This window comes from Panulirus ornatus, chromosome 10, assembly GCF_036320965.1.
Source record: "Panulirus ornatus isolate Po-2019 chromosome 10, ASM3632096v1, whole genome shotgun sequence".
Classification (NCBI taxonomy): domain Eukaryota; kingdom Metazoa; phylum Arthropoda; class Malacostraca; order Decapoda; family Palinuridae; genus Panulirus; species Panulirus ornatus.
In genome coordinates, this window is record NC_092233.1 from 15,369,739 (window position 1) to 15,396,803 (window position 27,065).

The 27,065-nt window shown below is 40.0% G+C and overlaps 1 protein-coding gene and 1 long non-coding RNA gene across 2 annotated transcripts in view; both read left to right on the top strand.

The window, feature by feature from the left end:
• Positions 1-20,806, top strand: part of LOC139750799 (uncharacterized) — a 200,179-nt gene extending 179,373 nt beyond the window's left edge. Inside the window, exon 3 of the long non-coding RNA XR_011713229.1 lies at positions 20,669-20,806. This is a non-coding gene — a long non-coding RNA (uncharacterized lncRNA). The remainder of the gene's footprint in view (positions 1-20,668) is intronic.
• pHCl-1 (pH-sensitive chloride channel 1) overlaps positions 1-27,065 on the top strand; it is a 1,177,139-nt gene that overhangs the window by 1,060,654 nt on the left and 89,420 nt on the right. The window lies entirely within an intron of this gene.

Below are 27,065 nucleotides of genomic sequence, written 5' to 3' on the forward strand. Positions count from 1 at the left end.
ATAAGCTCTCTGGCCATCTCTCCTACTACATACGTATACTTATGATATCTCGCTTTTAAACCAGGTATTCCCATCACCAGTCCTTTTTCAGCACATAAATCTACAAGCTCTTCACCATTTCCATTTACAACACTGAACACCCCCATGTATACCAATTATTCCCTCAACTGCCACATTACTCACCTTTGCATTCAAATCACCCATCACATAACCCGTCTTGTGCATCAAAACCACTAACACACTTCATTCAGCTGCTCCCAAAACACTTGCCTCTCATGATCTTCTTCTCATGCCCAGGTGCATATGCACCAATAATCACCCATCTCTCTCCATCAACTTCAGTTTTACCCATATCAATCTAGAAGTTTACTTTCTTACACTTCTATCACATACTCCCCACACACTCCTGTTTCAGGAGTAGTGCTACTCCTTCCCTTGCTCTTGTCCTCTCACTAACCCCTGACTTTACTCCCAAGACATTCCCAAACCACTCTTCCCCTTTACCCTTGAGCTTCGTTTCACTCAGAGCCAAAACATCCAGGTTCCTTCCTCAAACATACTACCTATCTCTCCTTTTTTCTCATCTTGGTTACATCCACACACATTTAGACACCCCCCCTCTGAGCCTTGGGGGGATGAGCACTCCCCGCGTGACTCCTTATCCTGTTTCCCCTTTTAGAAAATTTTTAAAAACAAGGGGGGGAAAGGGGTTTTTGGGCCCCCCGCTCCCCTCCCCCCTTTTTAAAAAAAGGGCCTTTTTGGGGACAGGGAGGAATTTCGTGGGGAAAAAATTTTTTCTTTCCCAAACCCCAGGGGTAAGGGCCTTTTTTAAAAAAATTTAAAGCCCTTTAACAAAAAATGAAAACATGAAAAGCCCTTTTGTGGTTTTACAGTTTTAAAAAAAACGGGGGTGAAAACCCCTTGTTATTTGGAAAATTATTTAATGGGATTTTAAGGAGAAAATGCCAAAAAAAATTCAAGCTTTGTGTGTACCAAACCAAAAGGGGGGGGAAATGAAAAATTTCAGAGTATAAGGGTTTTCTTTTATAAATTATATTAATATTAGATAAAAATAAAATATAAATTAAATATTGGTTTTTAGAAGTGGTAGAGGAAAGTGTATCAAGGGGTTTCCTTTTTAAGAATTATTTGAAAAAACTTTTAAAAAAAAAAAAGGTTTTTATGTAGCATTTATGGATCTGGAGAAGGCATATGATAGAGTTGTAGAGATGCTCCCGGGAAGGTTTTAAGAATTAAAGGTGTTGGGGGGGAAATTTTAGAACAGTGAAAAGTTTTTTATTTTGAGGATGTAAGGCCAGGGGGTACGTGGGAGGAAGAGAGGAAAGTGATTGGTTCCCCAAAGGGAAAGTAGGGTTTTCGGGAGGGTGTGGGGATTTCTCCTTTGGGTTTTTTAATTTTTTTATGGATGGGGTTGTTTGGGAGGTGAATGCAAGAGTTTTGGAAAGAGGGGAAGTAAGAAATCCGTTGTGGATGAGAAAGCTTGGGAAGTGAGCCCGTTTTTTTTTCGCTGATGGTACAGGCTGGTGGCTGGGTTTATTAAAACTGAGAAGTTACTGAGTTTTGGAAAAATTGTTTGGAAAAAAGAAAGGGTTTAAAATGAAAAGTTAATAAAAAACAAGGTTATTAGGTACAGTGGGTTTTTTGGTTTAAGGGCAATTTTGGGGGGTAAGTTTGAATGGAGGGAAAAATAAAAAAAGTGGAACTGGGGGGGGATTGGAAAAAACCAAAGGAAAGGGGAAATGAATCATAGGGTGGGGGAGGGGGCGAAAAAACCCGGGAGCCCTTTAAGAATGTTTGGAAGTCGAGCATTATCTCGGGAAACAAAAATTTGGGGATGTTTGAAGGAATAAATGGGTTTCCCAAAAATGTTGTATGGTTTCAAAGGGGTGGGCTATGGAAAAGAGTTGGGGGGAAGGGGGGTGGATTTCTGGAAATGAGATGTTTTAGGACAATTGTTTTTGTGAGGTGGTTTTTTATCAAATAAGTAATTTTTAAAGGGGAAGAGAGTGGTGGAAATAAAAAGAGCGTGGTTGGGAGAGGGAGAAGAGGGGGTTTTGAAATTTTGGGCACCTGGAGAGAATGATTTAGGAAAGTTTTACCAAGAGGATTTTATGTGCGGGGGTGGAGGGAAAGAGGGGGAAGTGGGAGACCAATTGGGGGTTTGGGAAAAATGGGGTGAAAAAAATTTTGGTGATTGGGGGCCCGAACATGCAGGGGGGGTGAAAGGCGGGCAAAAAAAAAAAAAATAGAGGAATTGATCGAAAGGGGATACCGGGGGCAAAGGGCTGTCCAAAAGGAAAAAAAACCAGGGGGTTTTGAAGCTCTGGGGTAAACCATGGAAAAATTTGTGGGGGCCCGGAAGGGAAAGGGAGCTTGGTTTTGGTGCATTATTTCATGACACTAGAGACTAGTGTAAAGAATGGGGCCTTTGGTTTTCCCCTTTTTTTTGCGCTAAAACCCCGCCACATGGGGGGGAGGGGGGGTTTTTCCATGTGTGGCGAGGTGGCGATGGGGAAAATAAAGGCAGACCCCCTTTAATTTGGGGCATGGGTATATATGTATTGGGCTGTGGGTAAATAAATGGTTTCTTGAAATGTTAGGGATGTATAATTTTTCGTGTGTGGAAGTGTAAGGGATATACATGTGTATGTGGGGGGGGGGTTGGGGGTTTTTTTCTCTGTTTCCTTGCGCTACCTCGCAAAAGCGGGAACAGCGAAAAGCAAAAAAAAAAAATAAAAAAATAAAATAAAAAAATATATAAAAATAAAAATATAAAAAATATATATATTATAAAAAATATATATATATTTTAAAATATATATTATATTTTCCCTTTTTTAAAATAAAAAAAATAAAAATTAAAACATACTAATTATTATAAATAATTTTAAAATATAAAATATAATTTTAAAATATAATATAAAATTTTAAATAAAGAATATTAATATAAAAAATTATATTTTTTTTTTTTTATACCCCTTTGGCCCCCTTTCCCCCCCCCGTTTTCGAGGTTTGCCAAGGGAAAAGACAAAAAAGGCCACTTCCCCCAAAACCATTTAGTTATCAAAAAGCCCAAACCCCGCTTTTACATAACCCCACAAAAAATTTTCCTGGTTTACCCCAGCCCTTCCCCTTTCCCTTTTTAAAATCCATTACACAATTAAACCCCCGGGAAAACCACATTGTTTCCAAATTTACTCTTTTTCCTTGCCCCCTTTCAAACCCCCCTGCAGTTCAGGGCCCCAAACCCAAAATCTTTTTCACTCCAACCCTTTTCCCCCCCAATTTGGCCCCCCCTCTCCTTCCCCCCCTCCACCTCCGACACATAATCCTCTTTGTCAATTTTTTCCTCCTTTATTTCCCCCTTTACCCCAAAACCCCTTTCAAAAAAACCCTCTTCGCTCTCCCAAACCCCCTCTTTTTTTTTTTCCACACATTCTCTTACCCTTTAAATTTTCTTACTCGATCAAAACCCCCCTCACACCAAAAATTTTTCCTAAACATCTCATTTTCCCCGCACTTTCCATCCTTTCCCCCCAAAACCCGGTCCCCCAGCCCCCCTTCCAAAACCCTAAACATTGTTGGAACCACTATTCCCTTTAAACAACCCATTTTTGCTTTCCGAATAATGGGTTTTTGCCCTTTCCCCCCATTCTTCAAGGGCCCCCCGAATTTTTTCCCCCCCCCCCCACCCCTTTTATTCCCCTTCCGCTTCCATGGTTCCTTTCCCCTGCCAGATCCACTCCCAATATTAAAACACTTTACTTCCTCCAGTTTTTTTTTCCATTTAAACTTACCTCCCAATTGACTTGACCCTCAAACCCCACTGTCCTAATAAACCCTTTCTCTTATTCACATTTACTCTTAACCCTTTTTTCTTTCCCCAAAACCCTTTTCCAAACTCAGTCACCAGCTTCCCGCCGTTTCTTTACAAAAATCAGCCACCAGCGCTGTATCATCAGCAACAAAAACTGACTCACTTCCCAAGCTCTCTCATCCACAACAGACTTCATACTTGCCCCTCTTTCCAAAACTCTTGCATTCACCTCCCTAACAACCCAATCCATAAACAAATTAAACAACCATGGAGACATCACACACTCCTGCCGCAAACGTACATTCACTGAGAACCAATCACTCTCCTCTCTCCCTACACGTACACATGCCTTACATCCTCGATAAAAACTTTTCACTGCTTCTAACAACTTGTCTCCCACACCATATATTCTTAATACCTTCCACAGAGCATCTCTATCAACTCTATCATATGCCTTCTCCAGATCCATAAATGCTACATACAAATCCAGTTGCTTTTCTAAGTATTTCTCACATACATTCTTCAAAGCAAACACCTGATCCACACATCCTCTACCACTTCTGACCCCACACTGCTCTTCCCCAATCTGATGCTCTGTACATGCCTTCACCCTCTCAATCAATACCCTCCCATATAATTTACCAAGAAAACTCAAGAAACTTATACCTCTGTAATTTGAGCACTCACTCTTATCCCCTTTGCCTTTGTACAATGGCACTATGCAAGCATTCCGCTAATCCTCAGGCACCTCACCATGAATCATACATACATTAAATAACCTTACCAACCAGTCAACAATACAGTCACCCCCTTTTTCAATAAATTCCACTGCAATACCAACCAAACCTGCTGCCTTGCAGGCTTTCATCTTCCGCAAAGCTTTTACTACCTCTTCTCTGTTTACCAAATCATTTTCTCTAACCCTCTCACTTTGCACACCACCTCGACCAAAACACCCTATATCTGCCACTCTATCATCAAACACATTCAACAAACCTTCAAAATACTCACTCCATCTCCTCACATCACCACTACTTGTTATCACCTCCCCATTTGCGCCCTTCACAGAAGTTCCCATTTGCTCCCTTGTCTTATGCACTTTATTTACCTCCTTCCAAAACATCTTTTTATTTTCCCTAAAATTTAATGATACTCTCTCACCCCAACTCTCATTTGCCCTCTTTTTCACCTCTTACACCTTTCTCTTGACCTCCTGCCTCTTTATTTTATACATATCCCACTCATTTGCATTTTTTCCCTGCAAAAATCGTCCAAATGCCTCTCTCTTCTCTTTCACTAATAATCTTACTTCTTCATCCTACCACTCACTACCCTTTCTAATCAACCCACCTCCCACGCTTCTCATGCCACTTGCATCTTTTGCGCAAGCCATCACTGTTTCCCTAAATACATCTCATTCCTCCCCCACTCCTCATACCTCCTTTCTTCTCACCTTTTTCCATTCTGTACTCAGTCTCTCCTGGTACTTCCTCACACAAGTCTCCCCAAGCTCACTTACTCTCACCACTCTCTTCACCCCAACATTCTCTCTTCTTTTCTGAAAACCCCTACAAATCTTCACCTTCGGCTCCACAAGATAATGATCAGACATCCCTCCAGTTGCACCTCTCAGCACATTAACATCCAAAAGTCTCTCTTTCATGCGCCTTTCAATTAACACATAATCCAATAACGCTCTCTGGCCATCTCTTCTACTTACATACGTATACTTATGAATGTCTCGCTTTTTAAACCAGGTATTCCCAGTCACCAGTCCTTTTTCAGCACATAAATCTGCAAGCTCTTCACCATTTCCATTTACAACACTGAACACCCCATGTATACCAATTATTCCCTCAACTGCCACATTACTCACCTTTGCATTTAAATCACCCATCACTATAACCCGGTCTTGTGCATCAAAACCACTAACACACTCATTCAGCTGCTTTCAAAACACTTGCCTCTCATGATCTTTCTTCTCATGCCCAGGTGCATATGCACCAATAATCACCCATCTCTCTCCATCAACTTTCAGTTTTACCCATATCAATCTAGAGTTTACTTTCTTACACTCTATCACATACTCCCACGACTCCTGTTTCAGGAGTAGTGCTACTCCTTCCCTTGCTCTTGTTCTCTCACTACCCCCTGACTTTACTCCCAAGACATTCCCAAACCACTCTTCCCCTTTACCCTTGAGCTTCGTTTCACTCAGAGCCAAAACATCCAGGTTCCTTTCCTCAAACATACTACCTATCTCTCCTTTTTTCTCATCTTGGTTACATCCACACACATTTAGACACCCCAGTCTGAGCCTTCGAGGAGGATGAGCACTCCTCGCGTGACTCCTTATCCTGTTTCCCCTTTTAGAAAGTCAAAATACAAGGAGGGGAGGGTTTCTGGGCCTCCGCTCCTGTCCCCTTTAGTCGCCTTCTACGACATGTGAGGAATGCGTGGGAAGTATTCTTTCTCCCCTATCCCCAGGGATATCAGGGTCATCTTTGTAGGGAACAAAAATTAAATGTCATCTGTGTAACAAAAGTGAAACAGGTGAAATTTAGCCAAAATATAGTGGTTTTATCAGTTTGGTACAACACATACATGAACCTGAACACATTGTCATCTTGAAAATTCCATGGCTTAAGTGCCGTCATTTTAAGTGAGAAAATAGCAAAAATAGACATTCAAGACTTGTGTGTACCAACAGTGGCATTGTCATACATGATATAACTACAGTAGTGATAGAGGAAGAAAATGCTTTATATATATATATATATATATATATATATATATATATATATATATATATATATATATATATATATATATGGTTTCAGAAGTGGTAGAGGATGTGTGGATCAGGTGTTTGCTTTGAAGAATATATGTGAGAAATACTTAGAAAAGCAAATGGATTTGTATGTAGCATTTATGGATCTGGAGAAGGCATATGATAGAGTTGATAGAGATGCTCTGTGGAAGGTATTAAGAATATATGGTGTGGGAGGAAAGTTGTTAGAAGCAGTGAAAAGTTTTTATCGAGGATGTAAGGCATGTGTACGTGTAGGAAGAGAGGAAAGTGATTGGTCCTCAGTGAATGTAGGTTTGCGGCAGGGATGTGTGATATCTCCATGGTTGTTTAATTTGTTTATGGATGGGGTTGTTAGGGAGGTGAATGCAAGAGTTTTGGAAAGAGGGGCAAGTATGAAGTCTGTTGTGGATGAGAGAGCTTGGGAAGTGAGTCAGTTGTTGTTCGCTGATGATACAGCGCTGGTGGCTGATTCATGTGAGAAACTGCAGAAGCTGGTAACTGAGTTTGGTAAAGTGTGTGAAAGAAGAAAGTTAAGAGTAAATGTGAATAAGAGTAAGGTTATTAGGTACAGTAGGGTTGAGGGTCAAGTCAATTGGGAGGTAAGTTTGAATGGAGGAAAACTGGAGGAAGTAAAGTGTTTTAGATATCTGGGAGTGGATCTGGCAGCGGATGGAACCATGGAAGCGGAAGTGAATCATAGGGTGGGGGAGGGGGCGAAAATCCTGGGAGCCTTGAAGAATGTGTGGAAGTCGAGAACATTATCTCGGAAAGCTAAAATGGGTATGTTTGAAGGAATAGTGGTTCCAACAATGTTGTATGGTTGCAAGGCGTGGGCTATGAATAGAGTTGTGCGCAGGAGGGTGGATGTGCTGGAAATGAGATGTTTGAGGACAATGTGTGTTGTGAGGTGGTTTGATCGAGTATGTAATGTAAGGGTAAGAGAGATGTGTGGAAATAAAAAGAGCGTGGTTGAGAGAGCAGAAGAGGGTGTTTTGAAATGGTTTGGGCACATGGAGAGAATGAGTGAGGAAAGATTGACCAAGAGGATATATGTGTCGGAGGTGGAGGGAACGAGGAGAAGTGGGAGACCTAATTGGAGGTGGAAAGATGGAGTGAAAAAGATATTGAGTGATTGGGGCCTGAACATGCAGGAGGGTGAAAGGCGGGCAAGGAATAGAGTGAATTGGATCGATGCGGTATACCGGGGTCAACGTGCTGTCAATGGATTGAATCAGGGCTTGTGAAGCATCTGGGGTAAACCATGGAAAGTTGTGTGGGGCCTGGATGTGGAAAGGGAGCTGTGGTTTCGGGCATTATTGCATGACAGCTAGAGACTGAGTGTGAACGAATGGGGCCTTTGTTGTCTTTTCCTAGCGCTACCTCGCACACATGAGGGGGGAGGGGGAAGGTATTCCATGTGTGGCGAGGTGGCGATGGGAATGAATAAAGGCAGACAGTGTGAATTGTGTGCATGGGTATATATGTATGTGTCTGTGTGTGTATATATATGTGTACATTGAGATGTATAGGTATGTATATTTGCGTGTGTGGACGTGTATGTATATACATGTGTATGTGGGTGGGTTGGGCCATTTCTTTCATCTGTTTCCTTGCGCTACCTCGCAAACGCGGGAGACAGCGACAAAGCAAAATAAATATAAATAAAAAATATATATATATATATATATATATATATATATATATATATATATATATATATATATATATATATATTATACTTTGTCGCTGTCTCCTGCGTTAGCAAGGTAGCGCAAGGAAAGAGATGAAAGAATGGCTCAACCCACCCACATACTCAAGTATATACATACACATCCACATACACACATATACATACCTATACATTTCCAACATATACATATATATACACATACACAGACATATTCATATATACAGATACTTCATACTTGTTGCCTTTATTCATTCCTGTCGCCACTCCACCACATATGAAAGACACCCCCCTCCCCCCGCACGCATGCGAGGTAGCACTAGGAAAAGACAATAAAGGCTACATTCGTTCACACTCAGTCTCTAGCTGTCATGCAATAATGCCCGAAACCACAGCTCCCTTTCCACATCCAGGCCCCACAAAACTTTCCATGGTTTACCCCAGACACTTCACTTGCCCTGGTACAATCCATTGACAGCACGTTGACCACGGTATACCACATTGTTCCAATTCACTCTATTCCTTGCACACCTTTCACCCTTCTGCATGTTCAGGCCCCAATCGCTCAAAATCTTTTTCACTCCATCCATCCACCTCCAATTTGGTCTCCCTCTTCTCCTCATTCCCTCCACCTCAGACACATACATCCTCTTTGTCATTCTTTCCTCTCTCATTGTCCCCATGTGACCAAACCATTTCAAAACACCCTCTTCTGCTCTCTCAACCACACTCTTTTTATTACCACACATCTCTCTTACCCTTTCATTACTTACTCGATCAAACCACCTCACACCACATATTGTCCTCAAACATCTCATTTCCAGCACTTCCACCCTCTTCCACACAACCCTGTCAATAGCCCACACCTTGCAACCATATAACATTGTTGGAACCACTATTCCTTCAAACATACCCATTCTTGCTTTCCGAGATAATGTTCTTGCCTTCCACACATTCTTCAACGCTCCCAGAACTTTCGCCCCCTCCCCCACCCTGTGACTCACTTCCGCTTCCATGGTTCCATCCGCTGCCAAATCCACTCCCAGATACCTAAAACACATCACTTCCTCCAGTTTTTCTCCATTTAAACTTATCTCCCAATTGACTTGTCCCTCAACCCTACTGTGCCTAATAACCTTGCTCTTATTCACAGTTACTCTCAGCTTTCTTCTTACACACACACTTTACCAAACTCAGTCACCAGCTTCTGCAGTTTCTTACCTGAATCAGCCACCAGCGCTGTATCATCAGCTAACAACAACTGACTCAACTTCCCAAGCTTTCTCATCTACAACAGATTACATACTTGCCCCTCTCTCCAAAACTCTTTCATTCACCTCCCTAGCAACCCCATCCATAAACAAATTAAACAACCATGGAGAAATCACGCACCCTTGTTGCAAACCAACATTCACTTAGAACCAATCACTTTCCTCTCTTCCTACACGTACACATGCCTTACATCCTCGATAAAAGCTTTTCACTGCTTCTAGGAACTTGCCTCCCACACCATATACTTTTAATTCCTTCCACAGAGCATCTCTATCAACTCTACCATATGCCTCCTCCAGATCCAAAATGCTACATACAAATCCATTTGTTTTTCAAAGTATTTCTCACATATATTCTTCAAAGCAAACACCTAATCCATACATCCTCTCCCACTTCTGAAACTACACTGCTATCCCTCAGTCTGATGCTCTGTACATCCCTTCACCCTCTCAATCAGTACCCTCCCATAATTTCCTAGGAATACTCAACAAACTTATACCTCTGTAATTTGAACACTCACCTTTATCTCCTTTGCCTTTGTACAATGGTACTATGCATGCACTCTGCCTATCCTCAGGCACTACACCATGAGCCATACACACATTGAATATCTTCACCAACCAGTCAACAACACAGTCACCCCCTTTTTTGATAGATTCCACTGCAATACCATCCAAACCCGCGGCCTTGCCGGGTTTCATCTTCTGCAAAACTTTCACTACCTCTTCTCTGTTTACCAAATCATTCTCCCTGACCCTCTCACTTCACACACCACCTTGACCAAAATACCCTGTATCTACCACTCCATCATCTAACATATTCAACAGACCAAAGTACTCACTCCATCTCCTTCTCACATCACCACTTCTTGTTTTTACCTCCCCATTAGCCCTCTTCACTGATGTTCCCATTTGTTCTCTTGTCTTACACATTTTATTTACCTCCTTCCAAAACATCTTTTTATTCTCCCTAAAATTTAATAATACTCTCTCACCCCAACTCTCATTTGCCCTCTTTTTCACCTCTTGCACCTTTCTCTTGACCTCCTACCTCTTTTTTTTTTTCATACATCTCCCAGTCATTTGCACTATTTCACTGCAAAAATCATCCAAATCCCTCTCTCTTCTCTTATGTATATTATGGAAAAGATCAAAGGACACTGCCTTTGTGGCTTAAGTGATGCATTTCTCCATCTGTTACTTGAGCCTTCTTGACTTACTAACCAGAAAAAGACGTTGCCTCTGGTGGTCTTAAACTGGGCTATAAGTAAATGCTAATATTTGGTGCACTGTAACATTTTTCAGTTTTTATGCTGAAGATTTCATTCGTGGATAAAAGTCCATTCCAAAGTTGGGCCTTAACTGAAGTATGGGGAGAGTTAATGAGAGGGAGAAGTAAGAGAAGAGGAAAAATGCTTTTTCAGTGTTGGAAGAAATGGAGAACCTAAGTTTTAAAAAGGGCCAGTTCCTTGTTGTTAGGTAATACATAAGGGGGTAAATTGTTCTGAACCTTCAAGGTGTAGGGAAAGAAACATATCATCAGAACAGTCCAGCCCTGAGATACCAACAGGCACATAGTAGTTACATACAGCAGTATCTTGATGATTATTATGTGGTTTAGCTAACAGTGGGAGCACACAAGCAGCCAGCTTTTGGGAGCAAAAACTAAAATAGTACCTGTAGAATAAGGAAAGTAAATCATCATTGCAGCGGAGGAAAAATAGGTCAAGTTGATAGGTTAGGCAGAGAGTTGATAAGTTGGACTACTTTAGTAATCATGTACATAGGATTCTTTGGAATCCTTCAGAGGTGACAACCAGACATTAATAAGATAGAAGACTTTGAGATTCAAGGTGTTTGAGGATATGTGAGATGAGGAGGAATTAAAAGACTCTAGAAACAGTAGAAGTCAAAACAACAGCATGATAGTTGGGGGGTTAGAATGGTCTCCCTTCTTTAGCATGGGAAGTACCTATTCTTGTATTCATGAAGAATGAAGTGTTGATTTTTAATGAGAAATGGAACAGACAAAGAAGGACAGGCACATGTTCAGAAGCATACTGTTTCAGTGCATAGGGATGGATGGTATCTTGTCCATAAGCCTTGCCGTAGTCCAGTGAGAGAAATGCTTTTCTGACAGTATTAAGAGATTACAGAAAGGGACATATGATTAGTATGAGAAGCATCAGAGGGTGAGAGAATATTTAAGCCATACAAGGTGGAGTTAGAGGAAATAAGAGATCCAAAAAGAGTTGCTCTGTCAGTGGAAGAGAAAACAATGATACCATCAGAATGGAAAAGTAAAGGAAAGGTGGTGTCCCAATTGTTACAGATGCCCTTAGTCATAGACATAAAAAGACTTGTCAGTGGAAGAAGCAAGTTTGTCACACTTCCTTCTGATAAAGGAATAACATACTTGCAGTGATTACAGGCAGAGATAGATGCTGAATAGGAATCAGGGGAATGAGAGTTTTCCAAACCTGATATGCCAATTACCTTGCTTGAATGGCTTCATAAAAAGAATGATTGAATGATGGATTGGAAGAAGAGGAAATCTTTGAGGAAGTTGGACATCTGCCTCCATTTCTGCACTAGTAAACTGTGTGATATATGTAATAGATAGAGAAGTATCACCAGAGGCAGTAATCTACCCAAGGGAAGTCAAAAATGAATTTTTGCGAGTTATTCCAGTCAGTATTAATAAGGTGTCAATATTAACATTTAGCAAGAGTTGCTGAAGAAAGAAGTGCAGTTAACAGAGATGCACTTATGAGAGTGTGGTCAAAGCATTACATAGCTGCAGTGATTAGGATTTGACTTGAAAAACAAGTTGATTGTTAGGAAGATGGTTTCATTAGTCAGGAATATAGGTAAATGGGTGATAATTTGATATTGGCCAATAAGAATGGAGATGAGGGCTGTCTGTATGGGAGTAGTTAACCTTTCTCTATGCTGTATATTGAAATCTCCTGAGTAGCAGCTTGAGGGTGAGAGGATAATACTGCCTCCTGATAGGAATTTAGATAGTCAAAAAAATTATTAGCTTTGTAGAATTAAGAGATCAGTAAGTGAAACAAAGGAAAATAGCAGTGGTTGGAGACATCATGGTTAAGGGATTCAAAGTGCTCAAGATGTGCAACAAATGTGCTGATGCTGGAATAAGCACAGATAATACCTTTGAAATGGAAATGTGACTGAGAATTATAGTTGGAAATGTGTAAGGGGTCATTGAGGGGATTCTTAGATGGTTAGGTCTCAGAGAGAAGTACAGTACTGAAACTTTGGAAAAAGGATTAAGTCTACTAGAGGCTCATCTTTATAAGTGCAATGGAGTCCAGACTTTAACAGCATTGCTAAGGATAGTACTAAATATCTTCAGGGCATTTTTCAAAATCAAGGATGTATAGATTATCTTCAAATGAAAAAAAAAAAATGGTGAAAATAGAGATATGTGACAGGGTTTTTGGGCATGTTCTTTCTGCTGATGATGTCAAAAATTTTCAAAGATCTTGACTTAACCTAAACTAACTTTGATTCATAATGGATTCAAGCACATGTATTTGTCATGGCTTTTGCATGTGTAGTTTTCATTTGTTTGCTGCTCCATGTGTTGCTGCTTTCCAAAATTACACAGTTGTACCCAAAATGTGCTGGAAATATGATTTCAAGACCTCTTTGAAGCAATACAGAAAGAGTACACACCACAATGATATGAATCTCAAGTTACAGTAGCCTAAGCCAGGTTACGTTAGCTTTGGTTTAAGTCAAATCTTAACACAGAAACTGAAAGATCACACCCAAAACCCAGATAATCAACCTATATTTTCCCAAGATTACTTTCTTTTTGAAGATAATCGGATGTCTTTAATCCTGAAGAAATATTATCTTTAGATTTTAGGGTATTTGTGCCACATGATGTAAATACAATGGTGAGTAATAAGCAGTTGAGGCTGCAATTCGAGGCATGGGGTATTCAGTAATGGAAATGGAAATGATGGACACCTTGTGGAGTTGTGTTGAAAAAGGACTAATGATTGGGAAAACCTGGTTTAAAAAGAGGGACATGTAGAAGTATATGTATGTGAGTATGCCAAAGAGAGACTGTTTGATGTGAATCTGCTGAGAGGGGCAGTTGGTGGGATGTCTGATTATTACCTGGTGGAGGCAAGGGTGAAGATTTGTAAAGGTTTTTGGAAAAGAGGAAACGTAATGGGTGACAATAGAGTGGGGAGAGTAAGTAAGCTTGGATAAGAGACTCGTATAAAGAAATACCTGGAGAGATTGAGTGCAGAATGGCAAAAGTTTAGAGTAAACGAAGCTAAGGGAGTGAGGAATGGGAGGTATTTATGGATGCAGCGATGGCATGCATAAGGAGGGAGGTAGACACATTAGAAAGGATAGGGAGTTGTGGGATAATGAAGTAAAGTTGCGTGTGAAAGAGAAAAGAGAGCTATATGGAATGCGAATGATGGTAGATATAGATGAGAAAGCAGTAGGAGGTCGAGTAAATGAAGCTCAGGGAGTGGGTGAGGAATGAAAAATATTTAGGGAAGCAGTGCTGGCATGTAGGAGAGATGCATGTGGCATGCATAAGGAGGGAGGTAGGCATCTTATAAATGGTAATGAGTTGTTGGATGATGAAGTAAAGTTGCTAGTGAGAGAGAAAAGATAGCTATATGGAATGCAAATGATTGGGAGATGTATAAGAAAAAGTAGCAGGAGGTCGAGAGGAAAATGCAGAGGTTGAAAAAGAGGACAAATGAGAGTTGCGTGAGTACCAGTGATTTGTAGAGAGAATAAGATGTTTTGGAAGTAAGTTAACAGTCTGCAAAAAAACAAGAGAAGAAATGAGAGCATTAATGAAGGGGCAAATTGGGAAGTGGTAACAGGTGGTATGTAGTGAGGAGGAGATTGAGTGAGTATATTGAAGGCTGGCAGATGTAGGATGTTTGGGTCAGGGTGGTATGTGAAGTGAGAGGGTTTGGTAAAGAGAGAAGTCTTGGTGAAAGCCTTATGTAAGATGAAATGTGACAAGGTGGTTGGAGTGGATGTTATTGCAGTCCAATTTCTTAAGAAAGGGGATTACTTGTGTTGTTGATTGGTTAGTCAGGTTTCAGTGTATGTATGGATCATGGTAAGGTGCTTGAGGATTGGTGGACTGCAAACACAATGCCACTGTATATAAACAAGGGGGATGCAGATAAATGTTCAGACCACAGATGATTAAGTTTGTTGAGTGAACCTAGTAAGTTGTATGGGAGAGTGGTGCTTGAGAGGGTGAAGGTATTTACAGAGCATCATATGGGAAGAAACAGTGTGGTTTCAGAAGGGGTAGAGGATGTGTGGATCAGGTGTTTGCTTTAAAGAATGTGTGTGAAAAATACATACACAGAAGGTTTGCGTATGGCATTAATGGATACAAAGAGATGCATTGGTAAGGGTGTGAAGAATATATGGTGTGAGAGGAAAGTAGTAGTTTGAAGATTTTATCAAGGGTGGACAGGTAAGATTATAGAGTGAACGGTTCCAGGTGAAGGTTGGCCTGTGGCAACGGTGTGTGATGTCACCATGGCTGTTTAATTTGTTTATGGATACAGTGGTGAGGGAGTTAAATTTAATAGTCTTGGAGAGAGGAGTGAATATGCAAATTGTAGGGATTGAAGGGTATAGGAATTAAGTTTGTTGTTGTTGGTGTTAATACAGCACTGGTGGCAGATTCAAGTCAGAAATTGCAAAAGTTGGTGAAGAGTTTGGAAGAGTGTGTGAAAGGAGGAAGTTGAGAGCAAATGTGAATGAAAACCTGTCCTTCTACCAGGCTAACCTAATGGTTTAGCAAGGTAGAAGGGCAGGTAAGTTAGGACATGCATTTGAAAAGAGCAAAATTGGAGGAAATGAAATGTTTCAGATATGTGGGGTTTGACACGGTAGCAAACGGAATTGTGGACTCGGTATTTATTCATAGCATGGGTGAGTGGGCAAAAGTAGTGGGAGGGTTGAAGAATTTGGGTAAAGAGAGTTCATTATCTGGGAGGGCAAAAATGGGTATGTTTGAAGGTATAGTAGTCCCAATAATATTATATGGATGCGAGGCATGGGCAGTAGATGAGAGATGTGCAGAGGGGGATGGATGTGTTAGAAATGAAATGTTTGAGAAGAGATATGGTGTGAGGTGGTTTGATTAAGTAATGAAAGGGTACGAGCAGGATGTGGTAATAAAGATAGTGTTTTTGAGAGAGCTGAAGAGAAGAGGGTGTGCTGAAATGGTTTGGACATATGGAGAGAATGAGTGAGGAAAGGTTAACAAAGAGGATATATGTGTTAGAAGTAGAAGGAACAAGGATAAGACTGAATGAAAAAGATTTTGAGTGATTCGGACCTGAACATGCAGGAGGATGAAAGTTGTACACAGGATAGAGTGAATTGGAACAGTGTGGTATACATGCTGTCATTGGACTGAACCAAGGGATATGAAGCAGCTGGGGGAAAGCATGGAAAGGTCTGTGGGATCTGGTTGTGGATAGGGAGCTGTAGTTTCGATGCATTACACATGACGTTTAGAGAATGGATGTGAGCAAAAGTAGCCTTTCATCGTCTGTTCCTGGAGCTACCTCATTAATATGGGAAACAGTGATCAAGTGAGAAAAAAAATGATTTTAGGAAAATATTTTTGTAGCTTATCAGAAAATTCTAGCAGCGTAACAGTATGTTAGCATACACCTCTTATTACTGTTATAAACATTTTGTTTTACATCAGACTACAGTCTGTTATGGACTCCAATATAGAAGTGTACCAAGATCAGTCAGTCATGACAGAGTTTACTAGAAAAATACAAATGGTAGAGATGAAAGAGAAACCACAAGAGAACAGATGTTTGAAGAAAGTATAGTACTGTGTCCACAAAAAACCTTGTCTGTCCCCATGTATTTTCCAAGGCGATGTCACATTTTAGTACTTATCATCTCTCCTTTGGCCTTGGTTACCATCTGTAGATATCTGGGCATGGAACTGGCAAGATTCCTGAAGTATTCTAGATCCATACTTTGGGTTGATATGGTCTTGATCTCCTGCATGAGGCATTGATGAGATGCTGTATGAAGCAAGCTTGACTTTTATCCAGTTCCAGTAGTTCTCGATTGGGTTAAGATCTAGGGAGTTCTCAGGACACTCAAGCAATTGAATATTTTTCTCTGATAAGCATTTCTTCACCTTGCTCGCCTTATGGCAGGGGACATTATCCTGCATAAAGGGAACACATCCGTAAACCTCATGAAAAGGAAGCAGATTGTCCTCTAGCACCTTAATGTCCTCCTCTTCATTCATTTTAGCATTTTCAGGTAAGAAGACAACCCTCTCTTGCCAATTACATAACTATAACAACCCTAGATCATCACACTATCTAGGTGTTTCACCATCTTCATCATGAAATGAGTCATACCTGCTGGCACCCTCCAGCCTCCTCACCCTCCCCTGCCATAATCCACAATTACTCACTCCAGTCCTTGTGTTTCTTTGCAAATGCAAATTTTTTTGCCTCTCATTTCCTTCATAAGGAGGGGTCTGACAGCTGGCTTGTGGGAAGGAGTATGAAGGTCCTTTTTAAGGTAATATTGAATGGTTCTTTGAGAGATCTTTCTTAGAAGTTTTGGATGGCTTTTCATGTGTGGCTGATATGGAGGGTTGCTTCAATACTTCTTGTCTTTGGAGGTTATCTGTAGATCTAGCAGTCTTCCTTGGATGACCAAGAATTGGTTTTGGTGGTGGTATGATGTTATCAGGGAGGCCATAAATGCTGGTAATCAGGTGCTTGATTATGCTTTCTGAGTGCTCAGTGCATGTAGAAATCTCATGTGTACTCACATTTTCTTGCCTCCAAGCAAGACTTTTGGCTTTCTCCTTTCTGCTGGAAGAAATACAGCACCAACAAGCAAATTTCCCAAAATGAAGTGGCAACCAGGAGGAAAGAAAGAGCATCCTTTCCTGAAGATAGCCTGAAGCACACTGAGGCAACTTGCTGGTGCTCACACTGTTAGAAACACAAGTCTCAGTGATCAGATTTAAGTTGATTTCACCTTGAGAACATCATATGCTCATACCCACAATAAACTAAAGCTGTGTAAAGAAATAGATAGCACTTCATCCAGCCAGCATTTGCAAAGTATAAGAGAGCAAGGAACAGTTACACCAGGATAAGAAAGGAGGAGCTCAGAAACTTCAAAAAAGATATTGTGAACAAGACACGAGAAAGTTAAACAATTTTCCATAAATTAATCAATGGTCAGTTCTCAGTTAAGAGCAGCTAATCAGGTCAAGATATTCAGAGGGAAGCATTGTTAAGGGTTATGTAAAGATATATGAGGAATTGAATGAAATGATCAAAATGTCTTCCCAAAGGAAGACACTAAAGCACCAACATAATTGAGATGGAATGGAGAGAAGATTTTAGAAAACATTGAGATGTCTAGAAAAGATATTAACAGAATACTTAAAAGTCCTAGACCATACAAGGCTTTTCTTTCCTGATGAACTCCTACCATATGTGCTGAAGAGGTGTGTAGACATGCTAGATAAACCACTTATGATACTGTTCAGGATGTCACTGGAGAAAGGCAGAGTGCCAAGGTATGGTAAAGAACATCATGGCTTCCCATAAGAAAGAGGCACCCATCTTCAAACCAGTCTCAGTTGTGATTATAGTCTGTAAGATTCTTAAGATGAATATAAAGCTAATAGATGACTTTCTGTCAAGGCAAAAGTATTTAAGGGAAGGACAACATGGTTTTAGGGAGTTCTTGTGTAACAAACCTCTTACATTTTTATGAGAGTGAGCTTTGTCTTGGACAAAAGGGAGGACTAGTTGCATTGTTTGTACCTGGATTGCGAGAAGGCATTTGACACTGTACTGCATGGGAGGTTGATTAAAAAGCTGAATTATCAGGCAGGAATCAGAGGGAAGCTCCTTCAGTGGATAGATGATCGTTTTAGTGGAAGGGAATCCTTCTCTAAATGCACTGAAGTGGTCAGGCTTTTGATCTGGGACCATTATTCTTCTTGATGTACGTAATTGACCTGTCTGAAGATATGGACACCTACCTGAATGTGTTTGCAGATGATGCAAAGATCTTAAGGAAAGTGAAATGTTTGGAAGGTTGCATAATCTTGCAGGGTGGCCTTAACAGACTCCAAAGTTGGTGCGAGACACTTGATGAAATGGAAACTGAACAAATGTAAAGTAATGAGGATGGGACAAAGTAAAATTGAGCCTCATTATAATAGAATAAGCTTCAAGATTCATTGTGTGAGGACTTTGAAGCTGACATCATCCCAAAGCTGTTGCAAGACTCCCACATTAGAAGAATAGTTGGGGGAACAAACTGTCTTCTGACATATATTTAGCTTTCAGGTATATGTTTAGTAAGCATTTCATACCCTACATAAGGCCTCAACTAAAATATGCTTTTAAGGTTTAGACATTGCACATAAAGAAGCACAAAGGGCTTATAGAGAAATCCAGAGGAGGGCAACAAAGATGGTACCAGAATTAAGAGAGCTGAGTTATGGGGAAATTGCTACAGGCTTTAAATATGCCCACAACCTTTAAGTTTTTAAAACATCAATATTGTGGGCAACGACAAGTTCTTCAAGAGATGTAAGGATAAAGCAAACAGAGGACATAGATTGAAATTGAGGAAGAAGCTTGTTAAAAGAAGATTTGAGGAAATAATTTTATAGTATAAGAGTGGTGGATGAATGGAAATGAATGAGTGAAGACATGATTAATGCAGACAGCATTTGTATGATAGTAGAGAGGGTTCAAGAGATGGGGCCCCATAAGTGTAAAGCTCCCTCCCCTTACAATACAAATAAGTAAATATAGGTAACTCCACAACTAAAGATCAAAGTTTTTTGCACTTTAGTATTTTCAAACATTAAGCATGCCCATACATACTGTCTGTTTTAAGTAACCAAAGAGCCTCCAAGTCCTTGCTCTCACATAGATCAGAAACTAAACATGATGTAATTTATTCTTCCCAGTCTCCACAATACTTCAGTATTGTTTCTTTTCTGATTAAAGTATATTCAGTGGATAGGATACTAGTAAATGTGATTTTATTGAATTTTTAAGGACACATCTTAATCACACATAACCACTTGCTGACATTTACCTGGCTGCTAGGCAGATGCCATATGTCGGTACACACCTGCTTTACTTTCCAGTATTCAAAGGGTAAATAGCTAAAATACCACATTACATAATTTAGTATTTGTTGGTGATTTGTTGTCTAGAAATATCTTGATATTATCATTCAAAAAATATTTGCATTACTATATGAAAATAAGTACTGTATAAAGACATCATGACACACCTTGGCATGTGTTAGACTCATCATACTGACATGAATTTCATGTTCTTTAGTTCATATCTTTTACAAAATGCAGGCTGCTCTACCATGGTAAACTTAAAATGAGTAATTGTATTAACTCTCTCCATCAGTGAAAGATAGGGTGAGGAGACAAATTGGTACATGTTGGGTCTTTAGTGACCCAGTACTAAATGCTCTTTTTTGGATTCCAATTCCTGAAGACCAGTAAGCATAAAGTCCTTGTGATAGATGACACTCCAGATGGCCTGAACATCCATGATTTTAGGCAGATTTTGTGAATGCCACCATTGTTGGGCATATTGAAAACACCCAGTGATAATTGTTGTTCATAGAATTCAAGTGATTTCATTACTCTTAGTATATGTAATTTTCTACAGAATTTTTCCAGCTACAAACAGATATATCTGGGAGTTTATGAATAGGGAATCAGAATGTGTGAATAGAAAAGTAACTGTTGGTGGGAGATACCAGTTTGCTCATTGAATCTAGCTGGAACTTTTTCAGCTCTGTTTTAGGCCGGAATATGAAATTTTGGTTCTGGTGCATCCCTGATTATATTTACAATATTTTGCAGCATTTCTTGAAGGCTGTTTTGTGGCGTATATTTACAGCTGACGGTTGTCCCTCTAAATTTCACCAGCTCATCCCTTTAAATTTTTTTCTCCCATTCTTTACAGAATGCCATGAAGCACAGAAGGAAAAGGCTAACAGCTGAGGAGATTGCCAAATTGCACTGTATGCAGTTATTGCCATCTCATTGTAAAGCTAAAGGGAAAGGTTTGTGTAATAGGAGGCAAACATTTGTAGATACTGTCAAGGAGACCCCCCTATATGTGTGAACCCTTGTTTTCAGAAATACCACACTCAGAAAAAATATAAAAAAACATGTAATTACACTGATGAATTAATCAAAGTTATAGATATCTAAATGCTTTTACACTTTTTTGGGAAAAAAAAGATATATATATATATATATATATATATATATATATATATATATATATATATATATATATATATATATACATATATATATTATTTTTTGTACAATAAATTGTAATTGACTAAGATGCTTTTTCTTTTTTCTTTTTTTTCACCTGGCAGCCAGTTACAACCTACTCGAATTCAGACTAATCTAACTAAGCCTAATGCAACCCACATATTTAGATGAATTTTCACTTTGGGTAGAATATGTAAAAGGTTTCTTGTATTTGGAATTACATGACCAGCAATTACTTATAACTAGAGCTCAAATGTTTAAGCGCTTTAGAAAAGGCAGGCAAATAGGCAGGACAAACAGCCAAAATAGACAACTGTCATTAAGCATACTATTACAACACTAATAAATGATACTTAAACAATAATTTCATCAAAAAATAGTTAATTTTTCTTAATTTTCTCTTATAAAGTTTTTTTTACTTCTCACTGAAAATACATGGACAAAAAAGTTGCATTTACAGGTTGCAAAACAATTTTATCAAACTTGTCAAATTCTCACATCTTAACACTCTTTCTCCTGTGAGAAAATATAGGAAACAACAGGCAGTTTTTTGCAAATATTGAAAAACAGAAATTTTCCATGATTCTCATAATCATGTTGGCAGTATATCCTCCCACAGCATATATTGTTTTGTCTTTAGAAATTCAAATAATTTTGTTTGTGACTTCCCTTTTTTTCTAAAGAACACCAACATAACTTTATACAGTTTTTCTGTAACATATCTTCTCTTGGTACATTCACCTTGGTGTATTTAACAGAAAAAATAAGCACATTCTGCCCCTTCTCCTTTTCCTCTCCCCTTCAGACACATACACTCTTTGCCAACCTCTCTTCACTCATTTCCCCCATATGTCCAAACCATTTCAGTACACCTTCTTCATTTCTCTATCACACTCTTCTCATTACCACACTTCTCTTTTGTCCTTTTATTGCATAGTCGATCAAACTGCCTCACACCATATATTGTCCTCACACATTTCATATTCAATACATCCAACCTCTGCACATTTTCATCTATATCCCATGACTTGCATCCTTACTATTTCACTTGAACTTTTTTACTTTCAAACATACCTATGTTTGCCCTCCATTTGCCTCCCCTCCAACTCTATGACACGTTCACTTTCAGTGTTCCATTTGATGTTAAGTCCACTTCATCAGACTCATATTCTAAGTAACTTGTCTCTCTGCCCTGTTAAATCTAATAACAATTCTTTTATTTACATTTACTTTCACCTTCCTCCTTTTACATACTCTTGAAAACTCAAACACTGGCTTCTTATACACACCGTAAAGCAAACATCTGATCCACACATGCTCTAGTACTACTGAAACCATGTTATTCCCCACCAGTCATATCCTCAGTAAATTCTTTCTTCTTCTCATCACCACTTTCCTTCACAATTTACCATGTACACTCAACTATGTTTTATCTCCTTAGCCTGTATACACTGATACTTTGTATGTGTTCCACCAATCTTCAGGCATCTCAACATAATTTATACATATATTGAAAATACTAACTAACCAATCAACAACACAGTAACCCGCTTTCTTATGAAATTCAAATACAATACCATCCACTCCAGCCACCTTGCCACATTTCGTCTTAGGCAGGGCTCTTCCACCTCTTCTTTCTTCACCAAACAGCTTTCCATGACTCTGTCACTCTGCATACCTCCCCAACTCAAACATCCTCTCATCAGACACATTCAACAGTCCTTCAAAATACTCACTCACTCTCCTGCTCACGTCATTGCTACTTTTACCAATTCCCTATTGTCCCCATCACCGATGTTCCCATTTGTTCTCTTATATTTCTTGCACTATTAATTTCATTCCAAAAGAATTTATTATCCCTGAAGTTTATTAATACTTGCTTACCCCAACTCTCATATGCCCTCTTTTTCAACCCCTGCACCTTCCTTGTGACTTTCTACCACTTTCTCTTTTACACCTCCTAATTATTTGTATTCCTTCCCTGTATATACCACCTGTACATCTCTCTCTTTTCTCCTTCCCTAGCAAATTTATTTCATCATTCCATCACTCACTACTCTCACCTTCCCACATCCACCTTCTGCATGCCACACACTTCTCTCACACATGCCAACTCTAGTTTTCCTAAATGTCTCCCATCTTCTCCCAGTCTCTTTGCTTCATTTACCCTACTCTTTTATCATTGCACACTCAACCTCTATTCGGATTTTTTGACACAAGTTTCTCTCCCAACTTCACTCACTTCTACCATCCTCTTCTCGCTAACATCATTTTCTTCCTCCAAAAACCTCTATAGATCTTCACTCTTGTCTCCATCAGACTTCCACCAACTGCCCCTCTCATCACAGTTACATCCAAGAGTCTCTCTTTTGCACATCTATCTGTTAGCATGTAATTCATTAATGCCCTAAAACCAGCTTTCCTGCTCACTCACATATACAGAGGCTTCCCAACTTATGTAAGAGTTATGTTCCTTATGATGGTGTATAAATCAGCATTTACACAAATTGAAAACAGTATAATTTAACCCGAATCCAATTAGCTGGATTAGTTGAGCCTCCACCCGCCAGTTACAAGTTTATTTTCTATGGTACTGCATTACAAAGGTGCCTGTCTTATATCGCTATTATATGCTGCACGCTGTGCTATACTTGCCCACCACACTTACATGCCAAACTCCAGACTGAAACACCACCATACTGAACAGTAGAAATATGGAAAAGAAATTACTGACTTCAAAAAAGAAACATGAGAGAGAATTTATTAAACTATGAAAATCCATTTACAAAAAAGAGACATGAGAAAAAAATCATGTGGCCAGGTGCATAAGCACTAATATCACCCATATATATATATATATATATATATATATATATATATATATATATATATATATATATATATATATATATATATATATAAGAATATATGGTGTGGGAGGCAAGTTGTTAGAAGCAGTGAAAAGTTTTTATCGAGGATGTAAGGCATGTGTACGTGTAGGAAGAGAGGAAAGTGATTGGTTCTCAGTGAATGTAGGTTTGCGGCAGGGGTGTGTGATGTCTCCATGGTTGTTTAATTTGTTTATGGATGGGGTTGTTAGGGAGGTAAATGCAAGAGTCTTGGAAAGAGGGGCAAGTATGAAGTCTGTTGGGGATGAGAGAGCTTGGGAAGTGAGTCAGTTGTTGTTCGCTGATGATACAGCGCTGGTGGCGGATTCATGTGAGAAACTGCAGAAGCTGGTGACGGAGTTTGGTAAAGTGTGTGGAAGAAGAAAGTTAAGAGTAAATGTGAATAAGAGCAAGGTTATTAGGTACAGTAGGGGTGAGGGTCAAGTCAATTGGGAGGTGAGTTTGAATGGAGAAAAACTGGAGGAAGTGAAGTGTTTTAGATATCTGGGAGTGGATCTGTCAGCGGATGGAACCATGGAAGCGGAAGTGGATCATAGGGTGGGGGAGGGGGCGAAAATTTTGGGAGCCTTGAAAAATGTGTGGAAGTCGAGAACATTATCTCGGAAAGCAAAAATGGGTATGTTTGAAGGAATAGTGGTTCCAACAATGTTGTATGGTTGCGAGGCGTGGGCTATGGATAGAGTTGTGCGCAGGAGGATGGATGTGCTGGAAATGAGATGTTTGAGGACAATGTGTGGTGTGAGGTGGTTTGATCGAGTAAGTAACGTAAGGGTAAGAGAGATGTGTGGAAATAAAAAGAGCGTGGTTGAGAGAGCAGAAGAGGGTGTTTTGAAATGGTTTGGGCACATGGAGAGAATGAGTGAGGAAAGATTGACCAAGAGGATATATGTGTCGGAGGTGGAGGGAACGAGGAGAAGAGGGAGACCAAATTGGAGGTGGAAAGATGGAGTGAAAAGGATTTTGTGTGATCGGGGCCTGAACATGCAGGAGGGTGAAAGGAGGGCAAGGAATAGAGTGAATTGGAGCGATGTGGTATACAGGGGTTGACGTGCTGTCAGTGGATTGAATCAAGGCATGTGAAGCGTCTGGGGTAAACCATGGAAAGCTGTGTAGGTATGTATATTTGCGTGTGTGGACGTATGTATATACATGTGTAGGGGGGGGGTTGGGCCATTTCTTTCGTCTGTTTCCTTGCGCTACCTCGCAAACGCGGGAGACAGCGACAAAGTATAATAAAAAAAAAAAATAAATAAATATATATATACATACATATATATTTTTTTTTTTCTTTGTCGCTGTCTCCCGCGTTTGCGAGGTAGCGCAAGGAAACAGACGAAAGAAATGGCCCAACCCACCCCCATACACATGTATATACATACGTCCACACACGCAAATATACATACCTACACAGCTTTCCATGGTTTACCCCAGACACTTCACATGCCACTGACAGCACGTCAACCCCGGTATACCACATCGATTCAATTCACTCTATTCCTTGCCCCCCTTTCACCCTCCTGCATGTTCAGGCCCCGATCACACAAAATCTTTTTCACTCCATCTTTCCACCTCCAATTTGGTCTCCCACTTCTCCTCGTTCCCTCCACCTCCGACACATATATCCTCTTGGTCAATCTTTCCTCACTCATTCTCTCCATGTGCCCAAACCAGTTCAAAACACCCTCTTCTGCTCTCTCAACCACGCTCTTTTTATTTCCACACATCTCTCTTACCCTTACATTACTTACTCGATCAAACCACCTCACACCATACATTGTCCTCAAACATCTCATTTCCAGCACATCCATCCTCCTGCGCACAACTCTATCCATAGCCCACGCCTCGCAACCATACAACATTGTTGGAACCACTATTCCTTCAAACATACCCATTTTTGCTTTCCGAGATAATGTTCTCGACTTCCACACATTCTTCAAGGCTCCCAGAATTTTCGCCCCCTCCCCCACCCTATGATCCACTTCTGCTTCCATGGTTCCATCCGCTGCCAGGTCCAATCCCAGATATCTAAAGCACTTTACTTCCTCCAGTTTTTCTCCATTCAAACTTACCTCCCAATTGACTTGACCCTCAACCCTACTGTACCTAATAACCTTGCTCTTATTCACATTTACTCTTAACTTTCTTCTTTCACACACTTTACCAAACTCAGTCACAAGCTTCTGCAGTTTCTCACATGAATCAGCCACCAGCGCTGTATCATCAGCGAACAACAACTGACTCACTTCCCAAGCTCTCTCATCCCCAACAGGCTTCATACTTGCCCCTCTTTCCAAAACTCTTGCATTCACCTCCCTAACAACCCCATCCATAAACAAATTAAACAACCATGGAGACATCACACACCCCTGCCGCAAACCTACATTCACTGAGAACCAATCACTTTCCTCTCTTCCTAAACGTACACATGCCTTATATCTTCGATAAAAACTTTTCACTACTTCTAACAACTTGCCTCCCACACCATATATTCTTAATACATATATTCTTAATATATATATATTTTAATTTTCCAAAAGAAGGAACAGATAAGGGGGCCAGGTAAGGATATTCCCTCAGAGGCCCAATCCTCTGTTCTTAACACTACCTTGCTAATGCGGGAAATAGCGAATAGTTTGAAAGAAAGAAAGATAGATATATATATATATTTGTTATTATTATTTTTCTTTGTCGCTGTCTCCTGTGTTTGCGAGGTAGCGCAAGGAAACAGATAAAAGAAATGGCCCAACCCACCCCCATACATATATACATACACGTCCACACACGCAAATATACATACCTATACATCTCAATGTACACATATATATACACACACACAGACATATACATATATACACATGAACATAATTCATACTGTCTGCCTTTATTTATTCCCATTGCCACCTCGCCACACATGGAATAACATCCCCCTCCCCCCTCATGTGTGCGAGGTAGCGCTAGGAAAAGACAACAAAGGCCCCATTCATTCACACTCAGTCTCCAGCTGTCATGTAATAATGCCCGAAACCACAGCTCCCTTTCCACATCCAGGCCTCACAGAACTTTCCATGGTTTACCCCAGACGCTTGACATGCCCTGATTCAATCCATTGACAGCACGTCGACCCCGGTATACCACATCAATCCAATTCACTCTATTCCTTGCCCG